Source organism: Vicia villosa, linkage group LG6 (assembly GCF_029867415.1).
Source record: "Vicia villosa cultivar HV-30 ecotype Madison, WI linkage group LG6, Vvil1.0, whole genome shotgun sequence".
In the NCBI taxonomy this organism is placed as follows: domain Eukaryota; kingdom Viridiplantae; phylum Streptophyta; class Magnoliopsida; order Fabales; family Fabaceae; genus Vicia; species Vicia villosa.
In genome coordinates, this window is record NC_081185.1 from 83,722,886 (window position 1) to 83,738,885 (window position 16,000).

At 34.1% G+C, this 16,000-nt stretch overlaps 1 long non-coding RNA gene across 1 annotated transcript; it reads left to right on the plus strand.

The window, feature by feature from the left end:
• Positions 1–11,355: 11,355 nt before the first annotated feature.
• LOC131611781 (uncharacterized) lies at positions 11,356–13,376 on the plus strand. Its single transcript, XR_009287130.1, has 2 exons — positions 11,356–11,710; positions 12,596–13,376. It is a non-coding gene; the product is annotated as an uncharacterized LOC131611781 (long non-coding RNA).
• The last annotated feature ends 2,624 nt before the right edge of the window (positions 13,377–16,000 follow it).

The following is a 16,000-nucleotide window of genomic DNA, read 5'->3' on the forward strand; positions in this document are numbered from 1 at the left end:
CAAAGCGATAAACAATAAACCAAATTTGTCGATCCTTTGATTCTTCTCCCCCCTTAATCTTGAGCCAGATTAAGGTCTTCCAAGAGCTTCACTTTGATCCCTTTCTGCAGTGTCTTGAATTGCTTAAACACTTGTTCTTCAATCTTCACACTCAGCTGGATCCTTGATGAAGCCTCTTGATAAAAACCCCCAAAATTCACCAATCTTGGAGGACAAAACCCTCAGATTTTATTCACCAAAAACCCCACAAATCTTCACCCACTAGGAATCTTCAATTCCGTTCCATGGACGTTATCGATCTTGAACACAAACCCTCAACGCAAAAATGATTGTGTGTAGTTGTGTTGGAGTTGTGTCGATGATCGAAGATGAGAAGCCTTTGTGTATCTTTTAGTTGTTGGTGTTTAACCTTCAATAATGAACATTTGATAATATATATGAGAGCTGATCAGTTGGAGCATAGCAGATCAGCAATTTTGGCATTTTTGATCAAATAGGTCGACCTCTTGCAGTGCTTAGGTCGACCTAACAGAGCTGGATTAAACTTGGATGAAATTCTTCCCAGTTAGGTCGACCTGTGGAAGGTTTAGGTCGACCAGAATCCTGTTAAAACACGTTCTGAAGAGTTTTCTTCAGTTTAGGTCGACCTAGTTGTTATGTGAGTCGACCAAACAGTAAGGTATGTAAATTTCATCATTTTAGGTCGACCTGGATTGTGAGTAGGTCGACCTATCTGTGGAATTTTTGAATCTTGCTTGTTTTCCTTGTTTTGGGTTGACCTAGATGCAGCGCAGGTTGACTTGCTTTGTCTTGAATAGCCAAACTTGCTTTTCCTTGAGTTCTTTTACTTGTGCCTTGTTGCTTGTTTGCTTGTGAAGTTTGCCATGGATCAAAAACACCTTTGTGAGTGTGAGCTTGTATTCACATACTCCCCCTTTTTGATGATGGCAAACAAGTAGTGAAAGCTCCCCCGGACTTATATGCGTAAGCTCCTTCCTACTGAGCTCGCCCGTACAGCTCCCCCGTACTTTCAGCACCTATCTCCCCCTTTGACAACATCAAAAGAAATACAACGAAGGAATAATGGAAGAGAGTAACGAGAGAAAAAAGTAGATATAACGCGAACATTTATAGTATAATAGGTAAAGTCAAGCAGAGATAACATAATATCCAAACAAATTTAACAGTACACCCAAAATACACATAATGTTTTAGCAAATGAACATAAAGATGATGGAATGAAATGCAATGAGATGATGTTATGAAAAGAGATGCATCCTAACGCCTGCCCCGTCTTCCTCTTCCTCGTTGAAACGATTGAGGACGATCTTCTTCAACTTGTTCCAACAGATCAAGCATAGAGATGTTTAGAGTATTGAAACTCTGACTTAGATTGGCATGACGGTTCAATGCTGTCTCCTCAAACTGATTCTGTCTCAGGGTCGAGTTGGATGCAAACGTCTCAAAATCGCTTTTGTGGTCTTGAACCAAGCTGTATAACGATTGATATTGTCGTTGTTGTTCGTCATCGCGATCTTGTTGAAGCTGTTTCATGTTCTGGAATTGGAGCTGTTGTGCTTCAAAGTGTTCTTGTTGACGCAACTGCATGGTTTCTAACATGGAAATGATGTTGGTTTTATCGGGCGGAGGCGGAGCTATGTATCCCCAAGGAATTTCCTCTCCTTGAGGAGGAACATATTGCCAATTGGCATCCGCATCATGTGGAACATCTTCCATAGGGTGATCAACATCATTTGTTATGTCTTGATCATTGCCTTCTTCTTCATTACCTGCAAGGTGGCCAAATTCCGTAGGATCGTCATAGTTGTATATGATTTTACCAGTTCCCTTTTGAATGAGATAGTAGGTTTTCTTATTTGGATCCCAGTGGTATCCCATGAGGGTTAAGGTTGTTTGTGATAAGTCTTGAGATTGTTGCATGTGAATGTAGGGCAAATGTTCAAGCCTCATGCCGAAATGGTTCACGATTGTTTGAATGATTGAACCATAGCAGAGAGCGGTAGTTTTCTGTTGTACTTCATGGAACTTAGCAGCTAGAAAGTGTGGCCAATGTACACGCGTTCTGTTTTGCAACAGATACATTAGCACAACCTCATTGCGTTCAATTCTTGAGAATCCTCCTGCTCTTGGTCGAATGACTCTTGAGATAATCCAATTTAGGAGCCTAGGATCTCTCTTTAAGTGACCAGCTGTTATTGTTTCATTCGGTTTGTCAAAGACGGAAGGGTCTTTGAGAATGGATTTCATGTAGGCCACATGATCATAGTTTCTCGGTACGTCACCGTCTTCCATACAAAACTCATCTCCTACAATTTTGAGACCAAAAATGCTAATTCAAGCCCGTTTGTCAACAACATGCGACCTGGAGCTCATTTTAAATCGGAAATTACAACCATCCCCTTTTTGGAACCTGCATAGAAAGCCCTAACGGTATTTTCACAGTACGGAGTGTCACATTGCACCAACGGATGAATGTTTTGGTGTTCAATCAGATTAGCAACCACGGGAATATGCATATGTTTGACGACATTTGGATTATAGATATATTGCCTAACAATTTTCCTTTTCATTTGCCACTTCTCAAAATTTTCCCGACAGTCAGGATGAACAAGAGCACTTACCGGTTGAGAAGATGAACCAGACGCAATTTCCTTTCCCTTTCTTGATTTTGGAGGCATGGTTGTTGAGGATTTGAGTGAGAGAGATGAACTTTGGCTGCCTTTGGACTTGAGAATTTAGGGTTGGCCGTACAAATGATATGAGAATGAGCAAAAATGGAAAATGCAATGTTTATCTATGTATGGGGATGGGTCGGGTCGACCAACAGACCCAAATTTGGGAATTTTTACAGCAGTAGGTCGACCTAATTGAAGGCTGGGTCGACCTAACAGAAGAGCCCCAAAAAAAATCAAATTAGGTCGACCTAAAAGAAGGGTAGGTCGACGTAACTGGACATTTTATGTTTTCTGTTGAAAAATAACTTCTGTAGGTCGACTCAGATGCAACATAGGTCGACCTAAATTGCTTAAATTGTTGAAAATGCCTTGGTGATGTTTATATATGATGGATTTATGCCTAGTTTCTTGTTTGTATGCTCAAAACATGATATGCTATGGATAATGATGAGATACACAGACAAGTAAGAGAGATATATGGGTAAAGTCACTATAAGCATGTTAATTGATAGCATATTATAGCATCAATAATATTTTTGGAAGTGAACAACAAACATGTTACCGCCTTCTCAATATGTAGGTGTCTCGTCATCATTTCGTAGAATCCTCTAGTCAATGTGGAATGATGCCTGAACTACCTTTATACTAAAAGAAATGTTAGCTTGAGTATAATCAATATATATAAAGTAAAGGAATAAAATTAAGAGAAACAAACATAATTAGCCCAAATTAGAGATATCTAATATCCCTAATTCCCTACGAATGTTGAAGAACTGCTCCGTTGCTAGAGGTTTAGTGAAGATGTCAACTAGTTGCTTCTTGCTCTCTACATGTTCAAATGTAACGTCTCCTTTCTCTACATGATCTCTTAGGAAGTGATGCCTTATTTCAATATGCTTGGTTCGTGAGTGTAAGACAGGATTCTTGCTCAAGTTTATGGCACATGTGTCAGATGGACGTTAAATGTGCATTCCTGAATGGACCCTTAGACAAAGAAGTCTATGTTGCACAACCAGTTGGGTTTATGAAACATGGCAAAGAGAGAAAAGTGTACAGGCTTCATAAAGCCCTGTATGGAGTGAAGCAAGCTCCAAGAGCTTGGAATAAGAAGATCGACAGTTTCCTAAGGGAGAAGGAATTTTTGAAGTGCACAACTGAACATGGGGTATATGTAAGAAGAAGTAAGAGTGAATTGCTTATACTATGTCTCTATGTCGATGACTTGTTGATAACAGGTAGCTGCAAGAAAGAGATCGAAGGCTTCAAAGGTGATCTCAGCAAGGAATTCGAAATGTCGGATTTGGAAGAAATTTCATACTTCCTTGGCATCAAATTCTACAAGAGTAATAGAGGCTTGATGATGCATCAAAGAAGATATGCAAGTGAAATTCTCAAGAGATTTAAAATGGAAGAATGCAATTCGACTTTGACACCTGCAGAGCCAAGACTACAACTGTCGAAGGAATCAGATGAAGAGGATGTCGACCCAACCCAATACAAAAGACTTATTGGGTCATTGAGATACCTTTGTCACACAAGGCCTGACTTAGCATACAATTTAGGTATGATAAGTAGATTCATGCAGAAGCCAAAGGTATCGCACCTAGCAGCGGCGAAGAGGATACTGAGATATATAAAGGAACTCTCGACGATGGCATTCTGTTTCATGCAGCTGATAAGGAAAAAAATGCAATTTAGTGGGTTACACCGACTCGAGTTGGTGTAGTGATGTTGAGAATCGAAAATCCGCAGTTGGTTATGTGTTTATGCTAGGTGGTGCACCAGTTGCTTGGAGTTCGAGAAAGGAACCAATAGTAGCACTATCATCGTGCGAAGTAGAGTACATAGCTGCTTCTCTTTGTGCATGTCAAGAAACATGGATGGTGAACTTGGTCGAAGAGATAACAGGGAAAGATCATGGAGCAATTACCATGAAGATCGATAGCATGTCAGCTATCAATCTGGTGAAGATAGTACATGGTCGAAGCAAGCACATCGAAATGAGGTTCCACTATCTTCGAGAGCAGGTAGCTAAAGGGAAGATGAATTTGAAACACTACAGAACTGGGAATCAGATTGCAGATATCACGAAGAAGGGAGTGTTGGTTGAAATATTCAGAAGACTAGGAGCTATGATGAATGTATATAGCTTAGACACAATGAGTTAGGTGGTGTGTTAATTTGTAATTTCTTGTGTTGAAGCAGGTTGTTGTTCGAACACAAGGTGTGTCAAAGTGTGTAGCAGTTTGTTACACATAAATTTGTTTTAGATCTAGATAGATTTGATTTAGATTTAAAATATATTAGATTTGATTTAGTTCCAAAATATGTATTTTGGGCTTTTATAGTTTTGGGTTTTGACTTATGGAAAAAGCTAATCTAAATCTATAAATAGGGAGTAACCCTCATTATTTTGTAATCAAGTCATTAACTTGTATTCACAGAAGGTGAATAACAGAATTTCCACAGTTTGTGGGCAGAGAGAAACTCTGCAAAAAATACTTTCTTCTTCTCTTTTAATTTCCGCAAACCATAATCCTACTTTTGTTCTTATTTTATTCATTGTCATTGTTAACGATAAGGAATTACTCAAAGGTTTGAGAGTCTAATTCCAACAAGGATTTGATGGTATTTGATTTTATTGTACTTCTCTATAATTTTCAGTATATATTTGTTTTTTGTTTTTTATTGCGCATACAAATTTGGTTATTCTAAATTTAAATGATCTTTTACTCTTATTGTCTATATTGAGAAAAGGTGCGAAGGTTTTTTACACATAATTTATCATTATCATTTTCTTTTTTATCATTTTTTCATCATATTTTAATAAATATTTAATTTTAATATTTGCAATTCATATTTTATTATCTACTTCACATTATATTTTTTATTTTATGTTCCTTTTAAAAAATATATAATATAATAACTAACATATTAAATATAATCAATGGTATTAAGTTTTATATTTCTACTATTATTAATTTGTGTCTTTTATACATTGATGTTTGATCACAACGAGGGGTTTGAAGGCCTGATTGACTTATTAGTCTACTTAAAAGCCTATTTCATTTGAACATTTGTAAATAAGTCATTCAACTAAACTTTATATAAACTAACAAATTAAAAGATCAGTGATTGTTTGTATTAACTTATTTGAGTTTACCTAATAGTATAAATTTTGTGATATTATTTATTTGAGAGAATTTATGGAAGCATCTTGTGACATTGTTCATAAGATTTTTTTCATCTTATTTTCATAATTTCTTCAAGATAGCTAAGATTTATTTTTATATTTTAATTCAAAGTACAATATATAATATAATAATAATAATAATAATAATAATAATAATAATAATAATAATAATAAAATTATTCATATTTATTTAAATAGGTCGGTCTCATAGACTTAAAAGGCTTTTTATATGGTCCGTGACCTAATCTTTTTAACTAAATAGGTTTATAAAAAAACCTAAACCTTTTCTATTTATATAAAAAGTCTGGCCTGACCTATGCCTATGTAGACTCGACCGTAGGTTCCTGTTAGTCGGTCTGGCCTATTCCCACCCCTAAATTCACAATTTTTTAAAACATATATTACTTTAAAAGCATGTACTACAACAATGAGTGAAATCTCTTTTTTTTTTTGTGTAGTTTTAATTGAACGTTATTAAATATCAATAAACTAACTTAAATACATATAAATTAAATGTAAATGTCACAAGCAGTGTTTTAAAACCCGGTTCGGACCGGCCGATTGGACCGGCCGGACCGAGAACCGGTGGCCTAGGCGGTCTGATGAAGGTGCAAGACCGGGATTACATTTAGCCCGGATAAAACTGGTGAGAACCAACCAGGCCACAGGTTAAACCAGTGAACCAGCAATTTTGACTGAACTAGCCGGTTAGACTATTTAACTTCTTTTTTTAGGGCTTTTGAAGGTAAAAAGAAAAAGTAAGGCTGTTGAAATGTTTTACACTGTCTTCTCCTTTTCCAGGAATTTGAAAGGTTTTCTTTTTTTACTCATTCTTTTCTCTTTCTAATAGAAGTCCTATTCTCCAATCTTCCTCTATCAAAACTCTCACTAAATTACTCTCTGATTTGTTTTTCATTGTTGTTGCAGTTATTTCATCTCTCTCAATCTTGTTTTCTTGTTAAAAGTCGGTCTTTAGCTATCACATTAAGATTGTCACTTATAATTTTCTAGATTGATTCTTCATCAAAACTTCAAGAACAGGTTATTTCTTTCTTGGTCTGATTCGATAAGAATTTTTTCAATATGAATATGAATGTTTCATTTTGTATAAATCTAATATATATGAAATTGTTATAAATATATAATTGTAAAAATGATTGAATTTGTTTATTTTCTGTCAAAATAGGTTTTCTACAATTTGATATATACCGTGATGCACAGTACAGTAGCCTCAAATTTGGCCATATAAGTGGTATATTTAGTTCATGTTCGGTGAAATATTATATACTGCTGCATTATTTGTGAATCAACTGGTTATTGCAATGGGCAAAATATTCTATATATACTCATATAGTTTGTATTTTGTACTCATTCATGTTTATATATATATATATATATATATATATATATATATATATATATATATATATATATATATATATATATATATATATATATATATATTTATATATAGGGGACGACTCAAGTGAGAACACTTGGTTATCATGAGAAATGAGAACAATGAATCACAGCCATTAGATTTAGATTTGTTGATTTTAATTGACAAGATTTGTTTCTCTTTCTATGATTCTTATTATTCATTTTAAATCAACATAGAAAGAGAAACAAATCCAGTCCATTAAAATCAACAAATCTAAATCTAATGGTTGTGATTCATTGTTCTCATTTCTCATAATAACCAAGTGTTCTCACTTGAGTCGTCCCCTATATATATAAGGCATATCATATGAGAATGCCATATTTATATGAGAATGTGAGAATGAATCTGAACCATTGGATTTTAAAATAAATGGTGGAGATTATGAGTGGATCTTTTTTTTCTCTCTCCTACATTTGGAAATAAATGAAGTAGGAGAGAGAAAAAAAGATTCACCCATAATCTCCACCATTTATTTTAAAATCCAATGGTTCAGATTCATTCTCACATTCTCATATAAATATGTCATTCTCATATGATATGCCCTATATATATATATATATATATATATATATATATATATATATATATATATATATATATATATATATATATATATATATATATATATATATATATATATATATATATATATATATATATATATATATATATATAAAAGATTCATATAGATTAGATATTTTGATATGCTACCTATTAAGTTTGTTTTGTATATATCTTTTCTATATATGCTGTAAAGTTTGTATTCTGCCACCTATTTAACATATTTCGTGTTTTTTTATAATGTTTTTATAAATTCAACCATCTTTGTTTACAATTGTATGTTTTGTTAATATTTTTGTAATATAGTTTTTGATTTTCAAATTTTGATTGATATTAGATATGACATCACCTACTGAAGTAACAATACCGGAAGAAGCTACATCTCAAAATCCAATCCAACTCCGGAGTTGTAGGGGAAAAACTGATATAGCTTGGGGTCATTGTAAACAAGTTGAAGAGAAAGGAAAACTTGTTAATTTGTGTATTTACTGTAGTAAAATTATTCGAGGAGGAGGGATTAATAGGTTCAAACGTCACTTGGCTGGAATAATAGGTGAAGTTGAACCATGTAAGAAGGTGCCTCCAGATGTCCAATATCAAATAAAACAAAATCTTGATGAAGTCTCAAACAAGAGAAGAAAAACTCAAGCACAAAATTTGGATGTTGATCTTAATACTCAAGAGGGTGGTGTAGTAGAAATAGGTGTAGTAGAAATAGATGTAGAACAATCAAGATCAGATTTAGTGATTGCGTCTCAAAAGAGAAAGAGTACTAGTCGTATTGGTAATTACTTTATGCCAAGAACAACTCCTGGAGCTCAACCTACTTTAAAAAGTGTGTTACAAAATAAGAAATTGGTGGAGAAGTGTGATCTCACTACAACATTTTTACTCTATAGCAACGCCTAATTTTTAGGAGATAAAAAAATTGTTCTCGTAGATAGTAATAGGCAACTAATTATATAATTTGTTGCGGTAGCTTATATATTTTTTTGTAAATTTTCAGCAACGGCCCGAAACCGTTTTTGTAGAGGACAAAGAGAACGACTCCTATTAACAATGGGTTAGACCCGTTCTTATATATTTTTAATTATTTTAATAAAATATTATTTATTACCACCGTTCTCATATGTCATATGTATTACCTATCCAATTTTTTTTAATAAAAAATGTCTCCAACGGGAAACTTGGCTCATTTTTTTTCACATAGCGCTTAATTTTCACTTTTGCCTCATTGAATTTTCATTGTCCCTCCCAAACCTGAAGCGTAAAATTTTCAATGTACCCTCCCAAATTGATTCTAAGGGTCTGTTTGGTTCAAATGAGGGGGAGAGGAGGGGAGGGATTTTAATGGAGGGAAGGGGAGGGGAGGGGAGGGATTTTTTATAATTATATATATGTTTGGTTCAAACGAGGGGAGGGATTTTTTATAATTATATATATCTTTGGTTCAAACGAGGGGAGGGGAGGGAAGAGATTTCGTTTAAAAATATGTTTGGTTCACGAGGGGAGGGGAGGGATTTTAATAATAATTTACAATTTTATCCTTGTAATTTTATATAAGTGATATGATATTCAATTGTAAAAATTTCATAAACATTTTCTTGGAAATAATATTTGTATAACTAAGTGATTAAAAAGTCATAACTTATCGCATAATATTAAAAAAATTGAGTACACTTGATTCGTATTATAACTCTCGATACAAAATAAACTATGCGTTAATAACAACTTTTGAATATATAAAATAAATTATAATAAAAAACAAAAAATTATAGTAATTATAATTTTTATTAAATAAAAAAGTAAAAAATATTTTGAAGGTGAAGGTGAAGAATAATTATAATAAGTTGATAGAAGCAAAAGAGAAAAAATCACAAAAAGAAAAGTAGGAACATGAAAGAAAATAATATTTTTAAAATAATAAAAAAATTGAGGATATTTTAGTAAATATATTAATTAAATTAATATTAAAACTCAGATCCCCTCCCCTCCCCTCCGAATCCCCCCGATTCGGAGGAACGCAAAAAGTGTCATTTGGAGGGATTTTGCTCCCCTCCTCTCCCTTCCTAAAAATTGAACCAAACACATTTCATTTTAAATATTTCCTCCCCTCCCCTCGCTCTACCTCGAACCAAACACACCCTAACGCACGAGAGAAGAAACATTCATTCCAAATCCGATATCGATTGGGTAACCCTAACCCTTTCTTCTTCATCCCAAATGTAACCCTAATCCTTTCTCCATCGTACGAGCTTCTCCCAAACCCAACCCTATTCAACATAAAAGCTTCTCCTTCTTCTTCGCATTAGGATTCTTTGCCCTATCAAGTGTTTCCTTCAACTACATGCTCTCATTCAACTTGTGTGTGTAAATGTTCTCCTTCAACTTTCTCTATTCTCTGCCGACAAATCTAACGATTTTGTTTTTTGTAGGTCTCAATTTTCAAATGTAACAGTGCGCGAGTTTTCAGTGGTGTGCGAGTTTTCATTCATCCTGGTAAAAAAGTGATTCTTTATTCTAAACAGAACTCAAAATTGTTTCTTAGAAAGTTTTAAGCCTGGTGATTAGTATAATTGTCATACGAAAATACTTATGAAGTTTTTAAAATTTGTACTATCAAGTTTAAACATGATTTTGTGAACTTTAGGACTAATTGTATGTTTACAAAAATATTTTGAATCATGTTTTTAGTTTCAAGTTAATTTGCTTGTCTTTCATTATGTTTATATGAGTTTATTAAGAACTAGTTAAGTAACAACCTTACTGTTATCATTTTCAATGTGCCAACTTTAATATGTTGTTTTAGACAGGGGCATTTGGAACCTATAGCTTGTGTATTGAAGTTATCATAAGTTTAACACTTATTTTTTTAGAGAGAAATATCAGAATAATACAATATCATTGAGCATTACTTGCAGCAGTAGATAGAGATGCTAATATCATTATCCTCCAATATGTGTTTGTGTACATGATTGGAGTATTTTACATACATGTTGCTTTTGATTAATTCTTTTATAGTTTTAATTTATTGCTTTTGGATAGTGAACATGACTGGATTTGTAGCCCTGTGTTATTTTGGTGATATTTTGGCGATATTTTATTCATTGTCAACATGTGTTTTAGCAAGAAATTCATAATTGGAATTTGCACATACTTCTTTGAAACCACCGTAATGTTAAACGATTATCACACTGTATATCTACACTAATCTAGCTTGAATACTACAGCCCCCTGCAACTGTAGGCAAATGAATATCATGTTTTTTGTTTCAAATGAATATCATGAGGATCAATGTTTGGTGTATGTTAGAAGTAAAACAAAGCATGATAGAAGTTGAGAAATGGGCTGCATATTTAATTTTAGTTTTATAAAAATTGGTTGAATTCCATAAAGCAGGTAGAACCAAAGTTCAGATTCATTGTTGTCTATGTAGGGGTGTGCAAAAAAACCGGTAACCATAAACCAAATCTATATCCAAATGAAACCATATTTAAAAACCCAACCCAAAGTAAAATTTTAGAACCGGTGGCCCATTTATCAAAACCAAAAGAAAACCATAAACCAATAATTAATTTGGATCAGCTTATTGGATACCCAATTTGAGACTCTCAACTCTCTCTTCTCTTGCGCTCAACTCTCTCTTCTCTGTAGCTGTCACAAATTCAACTGCTAAACCCTAATTCCCAAAATGTTAACACCACCCTTCTCCCAATTCTCCTTCACCGTCTCCATCTCCGATTCTCACTACACTTTCTCTCTCATTCCATCCAATCTTTGATTCTCCTTCACCTTCGCCGTGTCGGAAACTTCTTGAAGGTACACGAAACTCTAACTTCTCTCTATTACTTTTTTGAAGATTATATGAAACCCCTTTTGAAGATTATTTGAACTAATATTGTTAATGGTTGTTTTGTTTTTATGCTTGGTGATGATGGTTGTTGGTGTCTTAGTGTTGTTTTGGCCGAAAGCTTTTCTTGTGTTTCCAGGAATTCAAACAAAGGGACAAAGCTATAACATGGCTAATAGTAGTATCAGTAAAAAGTGAATGTTGTTGTTGAGTACAATGGAATTTGGTTTCTGAAATTTTGGTTTGAACTTTTAACAACCTCTTGTATTTCTAAGAAAAATGCCAAGGAAAAACATGTCATGTTAAAAGAAACTCTTATCAGAAACCTACATAAAATATTCCTACAAAGTTAAATACTAGCAATTTCATTGTTTCTGTGAGTTTTCAAATGTTTTGTCTATATTTATGTTATTAAATTTCATATCTTGAGAGTTTAAGCTTTTATTAAATTACAACTGCTTGAGCTATCATCATCATCTTGAAACTTACCTATATGATGAGTGATTAAATGATGATTTGAACTTTGTTTGTTTGTGTATCCTTCGGTTGGGATTTCGTTATACACGTCAGGGACTTACCTTAAATTTAAATGAGGCAGGGCTTTGAATCTGTGACTAGTAAATTAACTTTAGAATGTGAATATGTTTCAAATTTCTGATAAATGCTTGACAAAGTTAAAGTGTTGGTTCTGTGTGCAGTGCAGTATGGGATTTGGAGGGTTATTTGTTCATTTGTTCTTACTTGGGTGTGTGGTTTAATGTGATACTTTGGTTTGGTTTCATTTGACTTTGATAATGACTGGCATTTTTAACAATTCATTCTAATAATTGTTGTTCTGTTTGATCTTTTAACAGATTCAAGATGACTAATGGAAGCTATGCAACATCCGAGAATACGGTTTCAACCCCTCCAGCTACCGTCTCTAATGAAATGCCACCTCCTCACACTAAGAAGCGAAAGAATCGTTCAGAGGCTTGGAATCATTTCATTGTATCGTCAGAAGAAGAACAAAAAGCTTCGTGCAAATATTGTGACACAAAGATTAAGTATAACAGATAGAAGTGCTTTTGTGCTGGTTCTGGTTCTTCATGACCTGTTCCATGCTTCTGTTGTTATGAATGAATGAATGAGTATAGTCACTACAAGTAATATCTTGGAAAAGCGAACTCATACAAATTCCCGCACTAGGAGGACTATGCGTACCTACGGGGGTTCAAGATAAATGCTGCTCAAGTAATAGATGAGTTGTGTTACAGCTCTGCTTCAAGCTTATCAAATAAGTTCTGAGGGTTTCTTGGCCTGCAACAAATTCAAAATTCCAGTGTTTTATGAGGTGATTCATTATTATAGATCACTTCCTTTACTGAAGTTTGGCTATCCTCATGTTAAATAGAAACATGAAGATATGGAAAGTAAAAACAAGAAGTGGTTATTGTACCTTTTTTAGATATTCTTTTGTGAAGTTTCAGTGCTGCCATGCAGGCCTTTTTGGCATCTAGATTTCCATTTGTGTCATTCAATATCTAAGAATTGAATCAAATGGCCAAAGTTAATATACATGAACACAGAAAGCTTAGTTTTTTTTTTTATAACAAATATCATTTTAATATAAATCAACATTCTGGTTACTGGAAAGTTATTTTGATATAAATGTGTAGAAGTAGACTTACTAGTATTTTTAAATTCCTTTTATATAGTAATTGGAAAGTTATTATGATATTTCTGCTAACAAAATTATGACAGGTACTAAAGATGTTGCTTCAATTGTTAAAAAACGGGTTTTAAAAACTGGTTTTAAAACTGGTTTTTTATAAAACTGGTTTTAAAACTGGTTTTTTAAAAGAAAATAAAATTGGTTTTGAGAGAACCGGTTTAAAACCGGTTTTTTGGTTAAAACTGGTTTTTGTGAAAAACCGGTTTAGAACCAAACCAAACCATATGTAAACCGGTTTTAAAAAAATAAACCGGTTTTAGTAAAATAGTTTTAAGATCCAAACCAAACCATATATATGGTTCAATTTGGTTTGGTTATTGATCCATGCACACCCCTATGTCTATGATAGTAGTAGTAGTTAAACCTAAGAAACTATGGTAGTAGTAGTAGTAAGTTAATCTCAAATGTTCTGCAACTTTGTACTTTTCAATTGATATGATGTAGTAGTTGGGCATTTCTATTTTAACACTGTAATTTTAAATCCTTCGGATTATAATTTTATTTAAATTATATTATTTTTATTTTACAGGTCATGAATGATAATATCAATGAAGATTTTGAATCATTTGAAGATGAAGAGATGCTTTTTTTTTTGTGTAAGCAAGGATATTATATAGTAGAGAACTAAGGGTTCTCAAAACCTGTTTACACAATAGCGGGAAACTCCGACAAAATAGAAATTACAAATCAATTAGAGTTACGAAAGGTATAACAAAGGATCTTTGTTAAATTCGTAAAAACTACAAATGGAATGAGTAATTTTTCCTATAAAACTCCATTTCCAAACCAAAGATTTTATCCCCCATACCGTGTTATTCACATTCCAACCTTCATCTCTAAAGCATATACCATTTCTAGTTAACCAAAGGAACCAAATAGTAGCTAACCAAATTACACCTATTTTTCCTCCTTTCACCTTCTTTTTTTTACAAAAATGGGACCAAACCATGAAACTTGATAAACATTCTTCTTCCAACTCCCCATCCTCCTTCCCAATCCAAACCGCCATCTTCCTCCACACCAACTCCATCGAGTTACACCCAAAAAAAGAATGATCTCTACTCTCCGGATCAATACCGCAAAAACACATTTAGTATTTTCCAAAGACAAAGCAATTTACCTATTTACCAATAAATCCTTCGTTGGTAACCTATTCACAAAAAGCCTCCAACCAAAAGCTTTAATTTTAAAAGGTACATCCATCTTCCAAATCAAGGCTAAAGCAAAATCATTTTTGTTCGGCGGACCAAACGGAATATTTCTACTCGCATAATTGCTATAACAAGAAGCAACCGAAAATGCTCCGTCCGTTGTTAGATCCCAAAAAATGCCATCCCTCACCTCTAAAATCATACCGCACCCATCAATGAAATTACGGAAAGAATCATAAACCGATCTAAGAAAATGGTCGGTTAAAAGAAGAGAATTAATACCGCAATTTCCCCACTTCCAAATACCATTCTCCCATCCACCCATACCCGCCACCGGCACCTTTTTCAAACAAGAAATCAAAAATAGATCCGGGTATTTATCTTTCAAAGAAACCTCATCACACCATCTCGCCTCCCAAAACGGTGTCGTATAGCCATTACCAACCTTAAACCGACAATGGGAAACCAAAGGATCGGTGTTTACATTCTTGCCAATCGACAAAAGATCCTTCCACCAAAAAGAAGAAGAAGAAATAGATGAAGAGAATATAGAATTATTAGGAAACATACCTCCACAAAATCTCTTTGTAGCAATATCACAATACCGAGCTTTCAAAATATTGTACCACACCGAATCACGACCTTCTAATATCTTCCACCTCCATTTGTTAAGAAGGGCCGAATTGAAATCCAAAATATTTTTGATACCAAGACCTCCTTTTTCAAGAGGAAGACACACATCCTTCCAACTCACCCAATGAATCCTTCTCTTACTTTCTTCCACCCCTCCTCCCCAAAGGAAATTACTTTGCAATCTAGTAAATTCCTTAGCCACACAAGAAGGCATTATGTAAAAGGACATAGTAAAAATAGTGAGCGATCCAAGAATAGATTTCAAAAGAGTGATCCTACCTCCCAAGGAAAGAAACCGATTTTTCCAACCCGAAAGGCGCTTCTTCATCTTTGTCAAGAGAGGAATCCAAGAGGAATAGCTCCTAGGATTACAACCTATAGCTATGCCAAGAAACGAGAATTTACTTTCCTCCACCTTACACGAGAGAACAAAAGAGGCGGCATCAAGGAAGTTATTGTTCACATTTATCCCGATCAATTTGCTCTTATGATAATTGATCCCCAAACCCGAAGCTAGATCAAAAGCTTTCAACACCACTTTAATAGCCCACACTTGCCTCCAAGATCCTTCACCCACCAACAACGTATCATCCGCGAATTGAAGAATATCAACAACACTACTTCCATTTATCCCCAATCCTCGAAACTCACCAATCTCACAAGATTTCCTCACAAGACCCGCAAGGCCTTCGGCTACCATCACAAAAAGGAAAGGCGATAAAGGATCCCCTTGCCTTAAACCTTTCTCTACTGCGAACTCC